A 13188-nucleotide genomic window follows, 5' to 3' on the forward strand; every position below is an offset into this window, starting at 1 on the left:
TCCAAATTCCTGTGCTGACTGATACTGAACATGTGCTCTAGTAGATAACTGAACCAAAACCCTGTCAAAAATCTCAGGGGGCAAACATGCAGATTGTATCTTTTTAGAGTTCAGTGGTACAGTCTGCAGACCGTTTTAAAAAAACAAAACACAAAAGATATAACATTCACAATGGATTAGCTGTGCTATTTTTGTACGTTTATCTCACTTTATTGACAACACATGCAGAGCTTCAAATTGATGTGATCTATTTCTAAATCTGGACCAAAACTGTGCCAGATAAAAAATCCCACATCGACACGGAGCCAGTGTCACTGTCAGAAGTCTTTTCTTCTGGCGCTTTCATTGTTTTGATCATACCCTGTGTAATCACTGCTTCTGTCCATATTTCACAGTACACTCTTTGTTGCTGTCAAATACGCTGTGTAAATAATAACTGTATTTCAAGAGAAACCTTAAAGGACTTGTGGAGATAAAGTCAGTGCTATGACTGCAGGTATTACAGGCACTTGGGTTAATTCTGTCTTTATCCTGAGATAGACTTTTCTTCTGAATCTCTTAAATAAATAAGGATCACAATATCAAAACTGTTGATGGCATTATCCTCTGACTCCTTGGAAAGGGGGTGCAAATCCCTTTGGACCACCTTAAAACAACACTTGCTCTGCCAGAAAACAGTCACCCTTTATCCCCAAGGAGATATTTTCTTTGGTTTTTTTGTCCTTTGTCATGTGAGGTCTCTCCAGCAGAGCCATTACTGCCACTCCACAGAAATAGCATTTCAATACTAAAATAATTGACTCAAGTGTATTTGGAAAATGTGGGAGGATTGTAGTAGGAGGCAAAAAAAGGGTTATTCAGAGTTTAAAATCTTGTTAGCATTCCAGAAAAATATCAGTCTTTGAGCGATGTTTTGATAATTTCCATTTTCAGGTTTCTTGACAAATAATATCTGACACAGACTCAGCCAGTGGCAAAGAAAACCGCGGGCCTTGCTTGCTGATTACAGAACAAATGAAACACAATTTTGCACTGAAATGGCAGCATTTTCTATTCCCCTTCACAGCTTCCATTGAACTCAAATGTTTTCCCCTCAATACCCCACATTAAAATCTATTTACCTCCAGAGAAACCCTTTCTTAAAGTTAGACATTTACCAATATAACTCTACTGTGTTGTTAAGAAAGTAAATGAGGGTGAAACTTCGTTGGACATTCCAAATTAAATATGGCACGCTGACTGGCCGTCTGAACTGGCATCTCTCACTTCTCACGCCAGGGTGGAATGACAGATCACAAATGAAGAATGGTGCAACATAAGACTGAACTGTTGGTGCCTTTGCACTGCATGAAACACTGCGAAACAAAACAAATGTCCTCCCACCACTACAATGGTTTGCTGTGTTTCCCCTTTAATGTAACAGGCTTGGTCTACAGTTTCAGATGCAATATAGATGTGTCTCATCATGTAAGTTCAAAAAGGAAAAAAGACATGCCTTCTTCCATAGGTAGAGTGTGGTATGAACAATCCAATTGTTGTTGATGGTTTTAAATAAAAAGACGAATATTGGCTTTTATGGGCTATTACACACTGACGTATATTCATAATGTATTAGTCCATATTTAATAAAGTCTGTTTAATTTTAACCATCCAGTTGACCCCTCCTCCGAACAGTGATTGTCAAAACATAGCTTAGCAACCATACGTACGCACAACAGGCCTGTGGATTTCTCCACATGTTCAAGCATGTGTTCATGATTCATGGCAGTAGTAAGAGCGGTGTCCGGCTCAGTTGGATTTGGGGAATTTGCTTGTCAAGCAATACAGTGTGTAATTTACAGTAGCATGAAATAATCATATAATACTGCTATAGGAATAACTCTACTGCGATATAAGAGCTATCATATGTTTCTTTATTTGCATGTCTTCTACATGGATCATTAAGTTGTAAGGTTGGTTTATGTAAAAAAAATAAAAAAAATAAAATCTGTACAATGTGTCTGCCAACCACATTGGAGGGCAGAATGAAAAGCCAGCTGTTGGATAGAGGGACAAGACACAATAATTATTGGATGATTATGAGGATAACCACGCACACTTTTAAACAGTCTGTCTTGGAAAGCGTTACATAATGTTGGTGTTTTTTTTACACATAAAAAGTAAAAACAAAAAGAAAAAGACTGAAAACCTTTTTTTCTCTTCCCTACCTTCATGAAGCGTGCATGTCGACATGTTGGTCTTGGAAATTAGCCCCGATTAGAAAGGGGTGGGGGGGGGGGTTTAAAAACCCTTTTTTTTTTTTTGTAGTAAAGTGGTGCCTTTATAGCCTCAGTCTTAGCATAATATCATGTAAGTACCCATCAAGATAATATTTAAGCCCCCATTACAAGGTTCTCATTTTACAGGCAACATTAAAAAGTTATCTAAAGACAACGTTTAAAACGAATAATCTTAATTAGCCAGCTAGCCACGACTGATTGTTTCTGCATGAAAAATTAAGCAGCACTAAAAATGAGAACCTTATTCTACCTGTGCGAAAATCAAACAAAAAAAAGACTAAAATAGCGAGTAAACACCCCTCACATTATATATATATATGTGTGAGACAGAAATCTTAACAGGCTAACAATAGCTAAGGGAGAGTCGGAATTGTAGTAGTAGTCAGTAGACTGCCTAAAATTGTGTTCGTTTTTTAATGCTACAACCTACACATGTTTTATCATATTGTTGTTATGTAGCTACCTGAATATACCCAGCTGTTGGGAATAATGCAACTATGCTGGACTGACAGTCTCATTTTATTTTCCTTCAAGTCGTCAGATTGGTCTTTAGTCCATCTGACTAGAGAGTGAATCAACTTTTCAAGGCCTCTGTAGTGATTTCCAATTCATTTTTATTGCAGTGGCTCCTGACTCATGAGCTCTGGGTGTGATTTACTGAGGTGCAGGTGGGGCTTGGAAGCTTAGTGCTCTCTCCAGCTCAAGGCGATCATGATGGTGGTTAGACAATATCTGCACCGTGAAACAAATACGAGGGCAGTATTACTGTTTGTTGTTCAACATGCCTTCTGACACTAAATATAAACTGAAGCCGCATTACTAGAGAGGGGCGCTACTTGTAGGAATGAAATGAATATGTACATGTACAAATTTGCTAAATTAAGTATTTAACAGTTATATGCAATTGATGTGTTCTTTAAAGCCAATGCATTTCCATATAATATTATAGATTATGATTGTATTATATATCTATATTCTTTCTAAAGTACTTAAAATGTGTGAATCTGTGATATTTTGTCTTTAAACTTTGCAGTCCATTACAGATCCCCAAAGATCAGTGCCGTCCTACGACAGAGCAAACTGAACAAAAGACAAAACTGACAGGGAGATGAGAGAAGTGCATTACAGGCAGCAGAGGAGACCCAAATTGGTGTGTGGGATGAATAATGCATTTGTCTCAATCCTTCCAATCCTGTAAGTTTGCAAAATGACAGTGATCAAAGTTGAGTCTGGAAGGGATGGTATTAAGGGGGAGATTAAAATGGTTGAGAGAGTGTAAAGGAGAACACCAGAGGGGGAGAGAGGATATTTCTGTCTCTTGTCAGATTCTGTCATGACTTGTTTTACATTTACACTTTCCCTCTTTATCCCTTAGCTCCTATCCTGGCAATACAAATAGGTTTGATAATTCAGTGTGGAAACAGCTGCTACAGTGTAATGCAACCGCTATCATAACGGCACACTGCTGTGTTACATACCCTGACGTTTACACAGTGATCAATCCCTCCCTTTGTTTTTGTTTTTTTCCACAATGTATTGTCAGACGTTTGCATTATGGTAACAGAGAGGTGGAGAGGACAAGTGATGCTAAAAAAAAACATCATCTGTTTGTCTTCCATCGTTTTCAGCATCCACATACCCACAAACACACAAACACACCCCTGCATACTTTTACATCCTCACGCCCCCACACACACACACACACACACACACACACACACACACACACACACACACACATACACACACATGCACACACAGCCACAACAGATGCCTTGTCTCTGGTGTATTGTATTTGTAAGATAACGGGCTGGTGTGGGCGTCTGCAAAACAGCTCAGTTTGCACCTGAGTCAAAATCTATCTCTGCTTTAGTCGCCAACAGCGCAGGGAAAAAGGAGCTGAGGAGGACACATCACACTGAGCCCACTCTCTCTGTAGAATACTGAGCCTGTTTGCCTGATGCTCGCTTTATCTGCTCCCATCCATTTCATGTTTGCTTTAAGATCAGTAAGCAACTGTCGCCCTCCTTTGCCAAAAATATTGAGAGCACAGGGAGCGTGGAGGATCTTTTTCTTTTTTTCCCAGCCACTGCATATTATCCAGTTGTTCCTCCTCCTCAGCAGAAAATTATTTGAAACTCATTAGTATTGAAATTTTGCACTGAAAAATGATTTATGGTTTTCTTGTTTGAGTGTGGTGTGTAATAATTTCACAATAATTTGGTTTGTTTATTTGTGCATTTAAAAAAAACAGAATTCAAAAAAGATTTTGATGTTTGTATACATGTGAAATAGTTCAATTATGACAAATTACCCCATCATTAGCTCACTCAAGTGACATTGCAGAATGAGCAAAACCAGGCTTATCCATGGCCACGAGGAATGTGTCTGTGAGCTGCAGCGAACCTTCATAAATCCTACCACCTTTTGTTCATCCATGTGGCGGATGTGTGCTTGAGGAAAATGACTCTGCATACTCGAAGGGCACCAAATAATTGTGGTACTTCAGGCAGAGCCAGTAGGACTGAAATAAAACAAGTGCTCTCTCACAATCCATGCCTGCTAAAAATAAGCCTGTTCAGACGAGGGTGGTGGATTCTCGGCTGCATCCTCAGCACTGGCTGTGGAGGCAACTGTTTGATAAGTGTGGAGCTATGAGAAAGGCATTGTACGTAACTGTGTGCCTCTGTTCCTCTGAAAGCGTGACATACAGAACATGAAGGCTTTTTATCTAGCTACAGTACAATGCAGAATCCCATCCAGCCATTCATACACATCCTACGTCGGGGGAAAAAAATCAAATGTTCACTCAGGTAATGCTTCTGTTGAAAAAGATTCAAACTATGTGAAGAAATCAAGTTAAATGCTAGCAAGCTCTTACTGATGTGGGTAATAGTATTTAAGATAAGTATTCAAATACTTCTATCTGCAAATTAGCAATTAATGACGCGTTAAAAATACTTCATAATGAGGGTTTCCCCCTGAAGCACTTGTTACCTAGCAACTGCAACCAGAATACAGTGTGTCTGTATGTTGCCAGGACTCGACATGTTTTAATTTAGGTGTAGATTTATTTTTTAGTCGTTCACTTCGTCATTGTCTTTTCACAGCTGTTTCAGTGTCTGCTGTGGTAGTGGGATGAATTTTTCAGGAGTCTCCATTTGTTTCTGTACCTTGGTTGTAAACAGTGTTTTGGACGCTTCCCCAGGTAGTCAGGTGTTTACACGCTGCCAAAATACTCTGTTCACTGTACACAAACGCTTGGCTGTTAGCTAATATGCAATTACGATGTAATTTTGGCATCTCTAACCCTTTCTTTCACCTATACTCTGCAGTAATTACAAACAACAATGTAAAATCACTGTTGAACAATCTGTGCTGCAAGTGCAGAAATTGTTGTCAAGCAACCAAACATTGAATTTTTAAAAAAATAGACTCTTCAGACTATTAATAATGCACGCTGGATGCCTCATGATAAAGATGCCAGTCACTCAAACTGCGATGCTGAACAGCCATGTACTTACAGGTTATATGGATTTATAAGACGTAGCTCTGCATGTAATTCATAATGCACTTCACCCGCATGCATTTTTGATGCTATAGAAAAATAGAGCACGCTCACAGCCTCCACTTTCCTTCACCACAGGAGCCAAGCCTCCCATCGGCGTTCAGCCTCAGGGAGCTGATTGGACTAAATGTTGCAGAATGAAGCACTGTTTTCTTTCCCCTCTCTGTCTTACTTTTTTGTCGGGGTCATGTAAGCACAAAGGAGCTTAATGTTCTTCCCCTGCTGTTATTCTGAAGGACCGGTGAGATCAATAGGTGACAGGCACTAGGACAATCAAGATAAAGATAAGCTGATGAAGGTAAGGTCACTTTTGCCACAAGGTTCCTGTACGTGTGAGGTATATCAAAAGGAAACATGCACCAGATAGTGAAGTGTTTTAAATCCACTTAAACACATCATTACAGATTTAATAGGCTAAATGTTTCCACGGTCAGAGTGATAGATACAGAAGTGGAGCAAACACTTCATCGTCCAGACAGCTGAATGACTGGCCTGCCCATCTATTAAAACCAAAAACTCTTACTAGAAGTGTTGCTGTATAAAAACACAGCTTAATTGGTTTGCGCAAACTTACATTTGACCCTTCTTTCCTCTTCCCATCTTCCCCCGTATTTCATTATTAGAGATTTATACTGAAAGTAATAACACAGAGAAACAATCTTAATTGGGGTAGAATAGGGAGAAGGCTTCCTGGAGGCAATGAAGTCGAACGTGGGTGAGTGTGATAGCTTTCACAGCATTGCGTTTGAAGGCTACATTCAATTATGGGCTACTTGTCAGACAGAATAAATCATTCAGCAACTGTAATGCATAATGCAGTCAAACAAAACTTTACTGCAAAAAATATTCCCACGTTGGAGAACTAATGACCATGGTGCTTTGGTTCCGTTGCCTTATCATCAAATGTCAAAGCCCATCATCATTGAGAAAGAGACAGAAAAAAAGTAAACAATAACAAAGTAAGACTTTAACAATGAGCTGTTAGAAGGAGTTAATGTTGATGCTCGCCGGTGCCGTGAACTGAATTGTGATTTAGGGACAGTGGTGAGCTTTTTAAAGCAAATGGTTGACAGCACAAGGTCACACTCGGATTTGTTAGTGACCAGTGGAGTGACAAAAAACAGGGCCTTTCCCGACCATGTGAGCTAGCTAGCTGATGTGGAAAAAATCTGACCCACCACGTAATGTGCTTGGCCATGTCACTGACTCCATGAAGAAGTCATTCGTCATAGCATTTATTTAAAAATATCTGAGGGTTTTACGTGAAAATTGCAGGAAAACGTTAACCTCACTTTGCAGGGAAAATTATATTAAGCCATATTACTTTTTTGAAATGGATTATACCCTGAGTACTTCCAGGAAATGTACCGCAAAATGCTCTGCCACCTCTTATTTAAACTGACAGGTAGGTCTGAGGGCAACTGTCCCCTCAAGGACAAACATCCAGCATCTGAACCTGGAAAGCTAAGCTGCTGTAAAAGCAGAATGTCACACACGGCTTGTTTACAAAGGTAAACCAAAGATCATCACAGTGAGGGGAGCGCAAACTAAAGAGATTAAATTTAAAAACAAGCTTGTGGGCGTTGTGAATTTTACTGTGTTTTTCTTTTTTTTTTCCGCTTTCACACTTTGACATGTTTTTGCATTTTAGATCTGTCAAAAAACATCTATTAAAAAGTGTTATTCCAAGGTTTGTGACATAGAGACAAAAAAAGACAACTTGAATATACAAACTAAAACTTTGCTCACAACAAGTTTTTCATAGCTGTTGCTGGCGTTGCTGTGTCATCAGTTGGGGGAATTATTCATTCTGGCTCAGCTCAAAATATGCTTACCATCTGTTCCATTTTATTCCAGTGCCTGGCTCATGGCTCATGTTTAATGTATCTGTGCTAATGGCATCATCTACGTACAGTACAATGGCCATCTCTACATCAGGAAATCAGTGAAAGCAATGAGGGATGGAGACCTTGGCTGTATGAATGCCTTCAAAACAACCTTTTATCTGAATCATTTGCTCCATCGCCCAAACTTCACAATGACCACGAATAATTGTCCTTCTAAAATCTATCACATAAATTAAAGGCCATTACAATTTCGCCACTCTGGCAAATAGCACATTATCAAACATTCATGTTACTAACAGATCAGTAATTTGACCACACTGCAGCAGCATTTATGATCTATTTAAAACCTCTGCAAGGGAGGTCAAGTGTGACTCACTCTAACATGATTATCCCCTAGAGAAATATATGAGGGACATATGGAAGTGGAATATGTAATGGCCCTTTCAGCTCGTACATACACTCATACAACATAAAACAGGCAAATCAACACATACACCTACGCACGTACTGCACTGTACACATAAAGTATATGTTCACATACACATTTTATGACCACAAATCAAACACTGCACAGAATTTCACAAACAAACCGTCTCAAGAAGTTGCTTGTGTAGCTTTCTGAGCAGGCTCTAACCTTCCTCTGATATGGTACAAATTATCACCATATAGGGAAAAGGCTTTCAACGGAAGGATTATGAATTTTAAGTCCTCAAGGCCTGTCACCCTGGGAACTGTGTGTATTCAAGATAAACCAAGAAAAGTCAAGAGAAAAGAGCCAAAGGCTTAAACAAAGTTTGTGGGGTCAGCATTATTTTTGCATTATACCTGCCATCTTATTCAAATTATTTTCATCATTCATTATTGCTTTTTCAATTAATTATAATTCATCTTGACAATAAAATGCCAGAAAATGATAAAACAAAAATGCCAAGCACAATTCCCAGAGCTAAGAGAAACATCTTCAAATTGCTTGTTTTGTAAATATTCAATTTACTATATAAGACAGAAAAACACTGGGGTGTCTTGTTGGCCAAATGGTTAAGAGGCGTGCCATGTAATTACTAATTGCTGTACCCCTGGTTTGATCCCTAATTAACCCTCTGCTTTTTAACTTCCTTTGTTTACAGTCACTACATGTCTCATTTAGGCATATTGTTCTCTTCACTTTTTTTCTTTCAATAACTTGGGATACTATACTATACAACATTAGTTGTATTACACATGTTCTAGGACAGTTTAACATTGTTTTTGCTTATATATCCACAGGCCAATCATATAAATGGATAGAGGTGCCAATGTTCCAGTGATCTAGGAATCACTTTGATGAGACATTCTGAACCTTATTAATGCTTCATTTTAAAACTATTGAAAGAGGCTAAAATGCATCTTTAAAACAGAAGAAAAACAGCAAATCCTCTCATTTAAAAGGCTGGAATATTTGTCATTGATCATTGATTATCAAAATTCTTAGCAATCAATTTTTTGTTTATATTCCAATAAATTAGACCTAAAATAATCATACCTTTTCTGCCTTCACTGTTAATGTAACAATAAATGCACATAGTATATAGATGTCTGATACACCAGTGTCAGAAGAGCTATGGTACTTTATGTATTTGCAAATGTTTGGCTCCCGAAACAAAATCTTCTCTGTCGCCAGATCCTCAGCAGGAGGAATTTCAAATGCACTCTGTGATCTGCCAAGCCAATCTTTCAATTTATCGTCTAATGATAGCCACTCTCATCAAAACATATTTGAATATGTGTATTTTCATTTGTGATCTGCTGCCGAGAAAAACTGGCTCTGGACGAGCAGCCTGTAGGGGCCACATCAAATGGCTCTGGCTTTGAGGAAGATGAGAGAGTATAGCATCGTCTTAATCTTTTGCTCCCAGAAAGGGCCTTCACTACTACCTTTAATCACCTCACTGCAAATTCTCACTGCTGACTCACGCTTCCTCATTTCATTTTATCCTCGCCCAAAGAGAACCACACGGCCTTGAAAGTAACCACAGTGGACAGCTGAGGTGGCTCATTAACACCAGACATGTCCAGGTCTGGGAAATGTGCCTCCTAATGGCTTTATCAAGACATACTGCTGGGTTTGCGTGGCAAGGTATTATGCTGCACATCTACTGTAACAGTTTGATCGGAAATTGTTTATATATATAAGAAACACAACAAAAGATATCTAATTTTTACAATTCTCTTAATCGGATCATGGCAATAACACAACAAATAACGCCCTGTTGTTGTATTATAAACATGAATTAGAAGAAAATGTGTTTTGAGAATATTTGAGGGAGAACATTTACTAATGCTGGAAGCCATATGCTCAGCCATTAGTCACAGGATTTCAGAAACCCTTGTAAAACTGTGGCTCCAAATGTGGTGTCGAGGGGGGCTAAACAAATTAAATATAGGCACAGATTTGAAGAGAATCTTATCACAGTGGGGTAATATCAGTGTCACATTTCTTCCCTGCAGTCACTGACGCTAAAGAGCGATTAAGCATGCAAGATGACTGTCGATTCAAAGGGGGAAAAAAACTGCACTGCACACTCAGTTAAAATCTTTTATTATCCCAGACACTTAATAAAATTGGCCATTCAGATACAGACAGCAAGTAATATGCTGTGTGTTACCTATACTAGGATAAAGAAGGAAAGAGAATCTTTCCAGATTATACCAGGTGTCTGTCTGTGGTTGCATTAAAAGAAATATGCCTGGATTAATTCAGTGGGCTTCTGGCGGTGGGCTGAACACTGTGCAGCAGGGAGTCACAAGAGGACTGCAACAGACTGTCAGTCTGCTGTGAAGTCAGCCAGATGGGAGACAACATCTTCTTCACCTCAGGGAAAAGCACTGGACAGAAACAGGTGAAGAGAAAGAGAGAGGGAGAATGAGAAAAATAACTGAAACTGAATTAGAGGAGCTAACTTCGGGTCTGACACAAGGATGTTGGATGCTGCAGTCAAGCGGCAATCACCGGTCTAGGTTAGCTCTGGATGATGGGAGATGAACTTCAATATGAGACATGAATAAAACAAAACAATGTGAAGAGGTGAACACGATACAGGGAAACATGTTGCACTCCTGAGAGGCTTCCTGTTGCATGCTGGGAAGTTGCAGAGCCTAATATTTATACATATCAAGTAAGGGACTGTAGAAGCTGATTTGACAAAACCCTGAAGAATATTTTCCCGTGGAGGGTTGGGTCAGGGCATTTTGAATAAATGTGGTCGAATTCTAAATGTACCAACTAGGATTATGGTAGGGTGATGTATGTGAGTGGTTGGAAAATCACAAGGGCATACATATTGCAATTCCATGCCAAGACCAAAGCTTTGAGGTCTACATAACAACCCACATGCAGACAGAATCCCTGCATGGTGATTCAGAGAGAGATCTCAGTCGCAATTTCACAAGCCATCAGGAGTCATGATCTCCTGTCCTGGAGAATATATACTGTCTGTCAGCCACATGATGAGGAGTCTTTATATTGGCCATAAATTTCACAGCCAGACTCAGGCAACAACAATACACGTTACTCCAGGATTCATCACCTGCAAACAGATAACCTCTCTCAATTCTTACTGCCCTCAACTCACAGCTTTTGAATGCACTCTTGCCTTTTTATAGACTGCAACTGCGGATCGTGATCCCAGACTATTGCATTTAGTTATTAGTTGAGATTTGCAGCCTTTTTCTACTGGAATATACCTGATTGAGGCCAAAGCGCAGCTGTATTGTGTAACACCATGATGTATGCATTCAGCCAGCTTTGTCATGACAATGAGGTCCTTCACTGAAATTATCTCCACTTATTAAAACTGTCTATCAGGAGTACGGCACAGTTAATGAAATTGCCCAGGTCAAAGCCATTCTTCAGCAGAACACTGCTATCATTCTGCGGCAATTCATTCAAAGCTATGAATGCTAGTCAGCATTTTTCCCCTCATTGTATAAACTTGAGTCCTTACATTCTTGCATCATGTTAATTATTTTGTAATAGACAGGCATGCATGGAAAAGCCCTCCTGTAAACTACATTTTATCCCATGAATGTACACGGTTTACTGCAATAGACACTAAAAGAACAGCAGCAAAATAGCACAGTTTCAAATGCACCATAAATCTTTTAACAAAGCTTACATGGAAATAGCAAAGCAGATTATTAAAGGCGCCCATGAGATGGGGAAGTACTGTACAGTACATTCAAGAGGCGTTGCTAGGAAACGCTACTGCTGGGTGAGTCAATGAGCAATCCACGGGCTCTAAGAGGAGCTACAATAGAACAGACAGCCTAGCAGCCACACAATAATCTCAGTCCACATGGTCATTGCAATTATGCTAATTAATATCATCCTTACAGCCACTCCAATGAAAAACGTGGTATTTTGCTCACATACCCACGCCACCCATTCGAATCAGTAAAACAGGGGGCTCTGAACAGGTTTCTCCAGTGAGGCAAAGCCACAGCAAGAGAGAGCTGACAGAGTTAGACGCCTGTGAACATAAAGAAGAGTAAAGTTCAAGAGAAGAGAAAAAAAATAGAGAGGTCATCACATTTCTAGAGAAAATGTCAGGATGTGTGTGAGCAACAACAATGACCATGCAGTAAAGGTCAGAGAATTGTCACGTTTAGTAAAACGCTGACTTCAATTCTCCCTGTTGTCACTTTATGGGCAATGTACAAAACTTGCCTTCCCTTTGATGGTCACATAGTGTGTTTAGATAACATGTAATGCCTTTGTAATTGCCATGTATGCTCAAAGGGAAAATGTCATATCACACATGCTAATGCACAGGTAAACACACACACACACACACACACACACACACACACACACACACACACACACACACACACACACACACACACAGCAAGTAGATCAGATAATGAGTCACCTGTAATGAGACACAGCTCTCCTGTCAGACAAGCTCTGTCAGGTGTAGAAGATTTTTTCATTTTGATGTGGAGCTCAGGCCACCTTGCTCTGTAGGGGTTGTGAGAAAGCGTTTTTCTCTCTCCTGCACAATACCCCCTGCTGTTCATACTGTACACCTGGAACTGATCTCAGATTCATGGAGAAATAATTCAGAATACAATGTCCCAAGAGGACTTCAATCTTATAGCAAGATTTGTGAATTTCCCTACCTTTGTACAGGATGCTTGACAGAAGCAGGCATTGCAATTCTACAGTCTGTATTAGCAACATATGTTTTTGTCATTTTGGACATGCTGCATACATCTAATGTAATGTGTTCAGGAGAGACTTCATAGGGCAGTAGGTCAAAAACCCTTACCTATTACATGAAAAATAAAAGAACATACGTTGCAAGTCTAAAAGCAACCAAGCAAGTGTGCTCAATTATTTTGCAATAACTCTAAATTCTCTGTACAAATGCACTGCCCATCTAACCGTCTTCCTATTAAATGAAATACTACAAACGTTTGTTGTAATCCTTCGGGACGTCAAAGAGAGTTATAT

This window comes from Dicentrarchus labrax, unplaced genomic scaffold (assembly GCF_905237075.1).
Source record: "Dicentrarchus labrax unplaced genomic scaffold, dlabrax2021, whole genome shotgun sequence".
Taxonomy (NCBI): domain Eukaryota; kingdom Metazoa; phylum Chordata; class Actinopteri; family Moronidae; genus Dicentrarchus; species Dicentrarchus labrax.